Source organism: Parus major, chromosome 3 (assembly GCF_001522545.3).
Source record: "Parus major isolate Abel chromosome 3, Parus_major1.1, whole genome shotgun sequence".
Lineage (NCBI taxonomy): Eukaryota > Metazoa > Chordata > Aves > Passeriformes > Paridae > Parus > Parus major.
The window spans coordinates 60,458,690-60,466,456 of record NC_031770.1 but is presented as its reverse complement, the minus strand read 5'-3'; positions in this window follow the sequence as shown (position 1 = coordinate 60,466,456).

Below are 7,767 nucleotides of genomic sequence, written 5' to 3'. Positions count from 1 at the left end.
ATGCTGTGCTCGGGAGCTCCGCAGCAGAGGGGAGGAGTGGCATGGGGAGGTACTTCTGCTTCCTTCCCTCCGTGGCTGCTTCCTCCCATGGGTGCAGCTGGAGTGGGGTGAGGCAGCTGGAGGCCCCCTCAGTGCTTCTGGCACCCACATCCACCAAGGGTCTGTGCCAGGCTGGGAGGTTGCTGTGGGTACTGGGCTCCAAAGGGGAAAGGGGGATCTGCTACAAAACTCCATTTCATCAGCAATAGTTATTGACCCTTTGGAAAGAAGATAATGAATATCAGCCCAGCCTAGAGTGGGAAAAAACCCACCATATCTGAGTGAGGTGTTGGGGTTTTTTTGTCTCGGTTTTTTTCCCTCTTGGAACACAACAAGATAGTTCGGTGTTCACTTCAAAACCATAGGTAGCCTTTGAAGAAAATAAATGAAGCACTTTGCTGTCTTAAATATTTTATCTGGATTTAAGATATACAAATAGAATACAAATTGCTTCTTCCTCTAAACAAACATTTAAACACAATTCTGTTTTGCAAAATAGTCAGCATCTTCTTATGCCACCAATGATTTGTGGGAATTTGATTTTGAGGTGCTTCAGCTGGGAGGGAATTCTGAGACAGTACTAGGTGAAAATCAGACTGTGCTGGTGACAAACCTCCAGCACTGATCCCAGCTCTACCATTCTGAGCTTGATCAAGCACTGTTGTTTCAGCAGGGCACTTCTGAAGAACATGGCCATAGCAAATAAGCAGCAGACTCAGATCATAAGGAAAATTGAAGTGACTGTGATTTCATGTTTGTTGACACTGCTCTCCTGTCTCCCTGAGGGGTCAGGGAAAGTAGAAACATGACATTGTGACAAAACAGCAAGCAACCAGTTATTTTCAAAAAGCTTGCTAGCTTCATTTCCTCTATATGTAATATTTTTCAAGAGACAATATTATTACTCACATAATAAAAATTTTACAATTAAAACTCAGATTCTTTAAGTGGGGGCACTGGCTGTTGAGGTGCTAGGCTACCTATAGAGTCTGAAAAATTTGTTAACTTGGTCTTAACAAATATTTATCCTGAGAATATTAAATATCTTATAAGTGGGGAGTCTCCAGATGCAGAACTCACTATAGCCAGTTGTTAATGCTGCAGGTGCTACAGGGAAGAGGAATAACTGGACTTGGGATTTAGGAGTCAGAGTTACTAGTAAAACCCATACTAGAAAATATGCACAGCCAACAACTCATCAACTGTTTTAATGCAATAAATTACTTATTCTCCCATCCTAAGAAAACATACTTGAAATTACACAAATCTAATTGATTTGAGAGAGAGCTGAGGAAAACACTTATATTCACTGGTAATCAAAAGACCCATATGGTAAAAAGCTGGTTCTTACAAGTACAAAACAGTGAAAAGTGTGAGTGGTTTCAGTTATTTCAGTGGGACATCTTTGTATTTTTTAAGATTTTGTGTGCAGCTCTAGCAATTCAAAGCCAACTTTCTTGGTACATGCTCCCAAGGTTGTCAGGTGTTCTGCCAATGCCAGCAGCTGGGCTTTACCTGTACACATTGTTTTGATCAATGAATAAAGAGCCCCTAAGGCCATTTCTGTAGTTCCTCAATTCACTTGTATTTGGCTCTTCACTTTGGTAAGACTGCCAGGAACAACACTACAAAAGAGCATTTAATATGAATGGCAAACACATACACAAATTAATAAATATTTTCAAAACTGCTTGAATCCAACAAAGCAAATGCATAAAAAGACATGGATTTCACACAAGAAAAATCCAGAACAAAACCTGGTTTCTGTTGTTGAATCCAGCAGCCCAACAGCATGGAGAAGGCAGCTGTAAATTTGTGCTCCCATGGCCAACAAGAAGCATGTGTTTCCAATAGGCACAGACACACAGATGTATACAGCACCTATACACATAAATACACTGCCAGACACAAATCAACCTATAAAAAACCCACAAGCCCCAGTGGCCTCATCCTGCTCCCTTATTCTGGCTGATTGATGTATTAGTAGGAAATACACACTTACGTATTTATGCAGTGGGGATCTCTCTAGCAGCTGAACTTAGGCACAGTCCACCCAGTGGCCTCTTATCCTGCTGCCACTGGGGCATGCAAGAAGCTCTGGAGGCCCAGAGCCTCTGTAATGTGCATGGGAATACCCTGGAAATTCCTCTGGTATTCCCCCAGCCACTGTTATTCGTCTGTGCTTTGTGTGTGTGTGCAGAAACCAGACTTTTATCAACAACCTAACAAAACCAGCCATCTTAGCTGCAATGAAGGAGCTAGAAATGCACTTGTCTGAAATTGCAGTTTAAATCACGAATGCTACCCACCTGGTCATATGCATATGTTAGAGTCCCCACATCTGCTAATGCATAGACTGGTAAATGAGAATCACTGGCCTGCTCTTCCAAATGCTCCACAGGAGATTTTCCAGTTTGAGGTGTATGGCCAAGTGCAGAGGAAAATAATTTGCCATCTCCAAACCATCCCTGATCTAGGAATGAGAGATCATCAGATTGTCGTCATAGACCGATGGTAATAAGGGACCCTTTGGGGAGGTTTTCACATTGCAGACTAAATTCTTAGGAAGATCTTGACTAGGAAAAATTACTTTTGTTTTGTCCAGTTTCAATATTGAAGATTTGTACGAGCTGCTGAAATAAATATATTCTGTACTGGGAGTTAGCCCACAGACCATTCTGCAACTGTACTTACCCCTTCTTCAGTTCTAAGTTATGGCATTCTTCACAAAGAGCCTGTCAGGGCCTGAGTGTTACCTCTGCCCTGTGTGAACCTACAATCAGCTTGACCACTCCATCTCTACTTCCAGCCATGGGGTGAAGGCCAAGTTGCACAGCCAAACCCACAACAGCCAAAGTGACTGTGAGTCCTCATGCAGCCACGGTGTTGGCAGCTCCAGCTGCTCTGGAAGGTGCACAAAAATAGGGACACATCTCCCCAAGTGGAAAGTCCCTGCTTATTCCCCAAGAAGGTGGCCAAGAACCAGCTCTAGGGGAATGGGACTATAAAATAGCAGTCAGCTAATTCAGAAGGATAGACATATAGACAAAACACAGAACTTTGAAAACTATATCCAGGAATATTTTTCTACCTTGCTGATGGGCTTAATTATTGTTTTTCAGAAAGGCAGTAAAATGTTCCAAGTTTCCAATGAAAATAAGTTCTAAACCTGTGAAGGCTTGTAATATTTTTTGAGCTCAGACCATTTGTTAGATAAATGTGGCCATTAGTTGAGCTGGTTGAAAAGAGACTTTAAAACAATCCTGAAAATATGAAACTAGGCATTATGTCTACAGGAATATATGCACCATTTGTTGAACTTAAAAACATAAGAAAAATGTATTTGATATAGCTGGCAGAGCAGTAATTCCAAAGAGGAAAATGCTTTAGGGAAACTCAGAACAGACAGGACCTGGGAGACAGGTGTGAGTGAGGCTCATATGGAATGGTTACACTCTCTTTTGAATCAAATTCAGGATACTGCAGGAAGTTCAATACACTTGCATAGTTTTTTTCCAGTGTAAGGTTGTCATGGTTTAGGAATTATATTCTCCAATTTAGTACTCCCACTAAAAAAAGCGAGTGATGCTTCCTCTCCCTTCCCTCCAATTGGAGGCACAAAAGACAAAGTTCACAGGCTGAGGAAAGAACAATATCGTTTAACAATACAGTATATTGTTTAACAATAAGTATATTGAAAGAACAATAAGTATATTAGAAACAGCAATGAGATTAGAAAATGAACAGTAAGGACAGCAAAATTAATAATAAAAGAACACAAAAGAGAGAGTGATTCACATGTAAAAATTCTCACCACAGAGCATTCGACAATAAATGATACCAAATGGCCCCCCTGCCACGATTTTTTTGACCAGAAGGAACCCCTTCTCCTTGGAAGCAGAGGTCCATTTTCCCCTCTCCTGGCAATGATGTGAGGTGATATAGAATAACCTCAGTGTTCTAGCCATGGCCCTTACTGGCTGCTGTAAAAAAATGAACCCTGTCCTGGCCAAAACCAGGAAAAGGTGAAACTCCATCTGCCATTAAAAATAGTCAGACTAAGCTGAAAGGAATCCTCCCTTGACACAGGTGAACTGAGCTGTGAAATAATCTCCCAAGGGAACACTAGACTCCTGGAATGTTTAAGCCTTGACTAAATAAAAGACTCTATGATACCATCAAGAATAATTCTGATAAAGAGCAGGAGAGAGGTCGTCTATTCCTATGGGTGGTTAGCTATATTTCTACCCTTCATTTACAGGAATCTACTGTCTCAATACCTAAGTCAGGTGAACAGTATTATTTTTAATTGTTCCAGAGGTGAACTGAGCATTAAAAGAAGCTGCAGAGACTTTCAGAAGCTATGGTATTCCTCTGCTAACCCACACTGATTCTGGTAATACCAGCTGGGTTTCATACAACCCACCCAAGAAGCACAACCCTGACCTGACAGATGTGCCCTTCCAATGCCCCTTGTGATGTAAAATGATGGTTTCAGTTTGAACAAACTATCCCCAGCATGAGAAAAAAATCTCATCCCTACAATGGCACACATGGATTGTTCACAGAGCGACAGAGGCTGAATTGGCTGAAGCATGAACTGTTGTACAGTAACATGAGTTACAACATGATGGGTGGGTCTTTGTGTAAAAGTTTTTTCTTCAGTATGTATAGGTGATAGGATTTATTGCCCAGTAAAGCCAACCGTGATCAGCTCATAAGCAATGAAATCATTCTATCCAAAGAAACCTAACTTTTTTAGCCTAATATTTAGGTTACTTATCCTCCAGCACCTGCAACAATTGCTTCTAAGTTTACCTGAAAATAGAAAGCACTCATTGCTTAGAATATTTCATTGACCCCAGAAAGCTGTTTTGGGGTTTTTTTTCCTTTTTTTTAAAACGTTTTTTCTTTCATGGACAGCTGCTGCTCACACACCCTTTAGGATGAGTGAATTTGTGTAGAGGACTTTTCAAATCTGCAGGCAGAGGCAGATCTCGCTGGAAATTAAACTTAAGAGCTATGTTAAAAAGCAAGGATCATTGCCCACAGAATTTTATATTACATCACCATCAGTTGAAGTCCACAGATAGAGATAAAATCTGCCTTTCTAAAAATAACATCTTGCTCTGCTCCAAGTTTTTGCACTTAGTATCAAAATGATTGTGTTGAAAATCTAATGCCTTCACAAAGAAGGTGGCCACCCATGTGAATTGTGGTGGCTCCTGGCTCTAAAATCTCAGAACATTTTAGTGCCCTGTGATTTTATTTTGAGCTTTCCTTTACATTTTCAGGAACTACATTTTGGGTTCTTTGACATTTCCTTACAGTTTGACAGAGAGATCTTAGACATGCTCTTCATATGAAATTTAAATAGCTTAGGAGGTATGAACAAAAGGCTCTTAGTAAAAGCTTTTGAGCCCACAGGGTTATTTGCCAGTGTTTGACTCCAGTGAATATTCTATTGAAGAACCAGGATCCCCCTGTGCTTTTAAAAGAACTGAAGCAGATGTACACACATTACATTGTGAAAAATAGTAAGTTTTTAGCTGACTTTTTATGGACTGAACAATAATAACCTGTGGGTATTTTCATTTTATTGAGCAATTCTGTACCTGCCAGAGTCAGAAAGATCTTTTCATTGATTTTAATAGAAGCTGGAGTAGATTCTTAATAAGGAAGACTTATGGTTTTCAGCTGGTTGTGGCTTCGTGTAGAAACACCTTGCTTATAACGGCATTTCAAGTTACAGTCTTGCAAAGAATATTGACGTGAAGTTTTCCAAAGTTTCTTCAACAAAGAGTAATAGCTCTGTATACTCCAGTAAATTATAGAAAATATATCTCCAGAAATCTCTGCCCAGCTGTTTGGTAAGTGTGATAAGAATCATGGTCTTAATGAATGCATTTAAAGTGTTAGCACCATGGATGTATTGAACACTAAAACCCACTGAAATGTTCGAGTGCTGCAAAGGCTCTGCCAATGCTTTGTTCAATCACAGAGAAAAAGGACACTATTTGAGGTTTCTAAGCTCTGTGCTAGTACAAACTCAAAGCTAAAAATAGCCTTGTGAGTATAGAGTCTCAAGCTAAAAACTCTTCCATCTACTGACAGGTATTAATGGTACTTGTCTTTATAAATGTATTAAGATGATTGATACTGAAGTGTTTATAAAGCATTTTGAAGATAAAGCAGAATGCAAATGCTTAATACAGTAGGAGTTCCAATACAAATAGGCACCTGCCAAAATGACTGTTTATACAAAATGAGCCATTCAGGCGATCCTCAGCCAGTGTTACCACTTTTTATATGACAGCACAGAACATGAACTCACTCTTCCAATGGAAATATTTATTGATCTGTGCATTGCATCAAACTACAAAATCTATTCAGGCAGCCTCAGTGTTCCAATGGCTAAGCAAATATTAAATATATTTGGGTTTTATCTTCCATACTCAGTTTGGGGGTACCATTTTGCTTGAGTAGACTCAAGAGCAGAGAGCAGAGTAGAGCAAGAGTAGAGAGCAGAGAACTTACAACATAACCAGGGCTACATGGAAAATCTATGACAAAGCCATGGTCTTGAGTCCTGATCCCTAAAGCCCAGCCTAAATCTTCTCACTACAGTAACAATTTTTACTCTTTCTAAAAGCTAAAAAATTTTACTCTCTTTAAAAAAAAAAACAAAAAAAGTCAAACCCACTCTCCCAAGTCTACACCCAAACCAGGCAATTTCATTATCTGTCTGGTTTCTATGGATTTTTTTTTGTTTTTGTTTTTGTTTTTTGTGTGGGGAAAGAAAAATTATGGTAGGGACTTAAATAAAAAGACAAAAAATACATCCTACAGCTTTAGGAAGAAGTATGGATCTATTAAAGATGGAGAAAAGATTTTGGCAGTAAAAATTACTTGAGCTATCTTCAAATTACAGAAAGTGTTTTGAAATATGTTTGGCATTCCTTCAGTGTGTTTTTGACAGCTGGAAACATGCTGGAGAAATTTTTGAATTAATTTCAAATATCACTCTCTCCTTTTGTGATTTCTTGAGTGGAGTGGGCTGTAATTTATTTTTAAAGAGGCCATGTAGGTTTATAGATGTGTTAAAGGAATCCAAAATAATATTTTTGCACCCTGTCACTGTTCAAAGAAAAGGATACTGTATTAATTTAAATATATTTGTGAAAGATTGCTTCCCCCAATGGAATTTACGCAGCTACTTTCATTAATTATTCCTGAAGTTTCACCTATCAGCTGTCAATTTTCCACAGAAGGGAAGCAAAAGAGTTTGACTTTTCCTGACAGCAAAGAGCTTTAACAGAACTATAATGAAAACTGACATCTCACATTCCTTACCTCCCCAATGTCTATACTACCAGAAGAGCACTAATAACGCCTCTTTATGGAAGCATTAAAAACACAGTTTAGTCTAAACAGCTGGTAAAAGAAATCAACAAAACATTTAGTTTAATAAGTGTTACCTTGAATGTTTTTTCATCCTCAATATTTATCTTAAATGACAGACTTGTCTAACTTTTAAGTTAATGATGAATTGGTGGCACTGAATGTATTTGCTTATTTTTATTGAAACTGAAATACTAGATGTCATTTTAAAATGCATTGAAAACCCAAGCTTGCCCTTTCCTTTCCTTTCCTTTCCTTTCCTTTCCTTTCCTTTCCTTTCCTTTCCTTTCCTTTCCTTTCCTTTCCTTTCCTTTCCTTTCCTTTCCT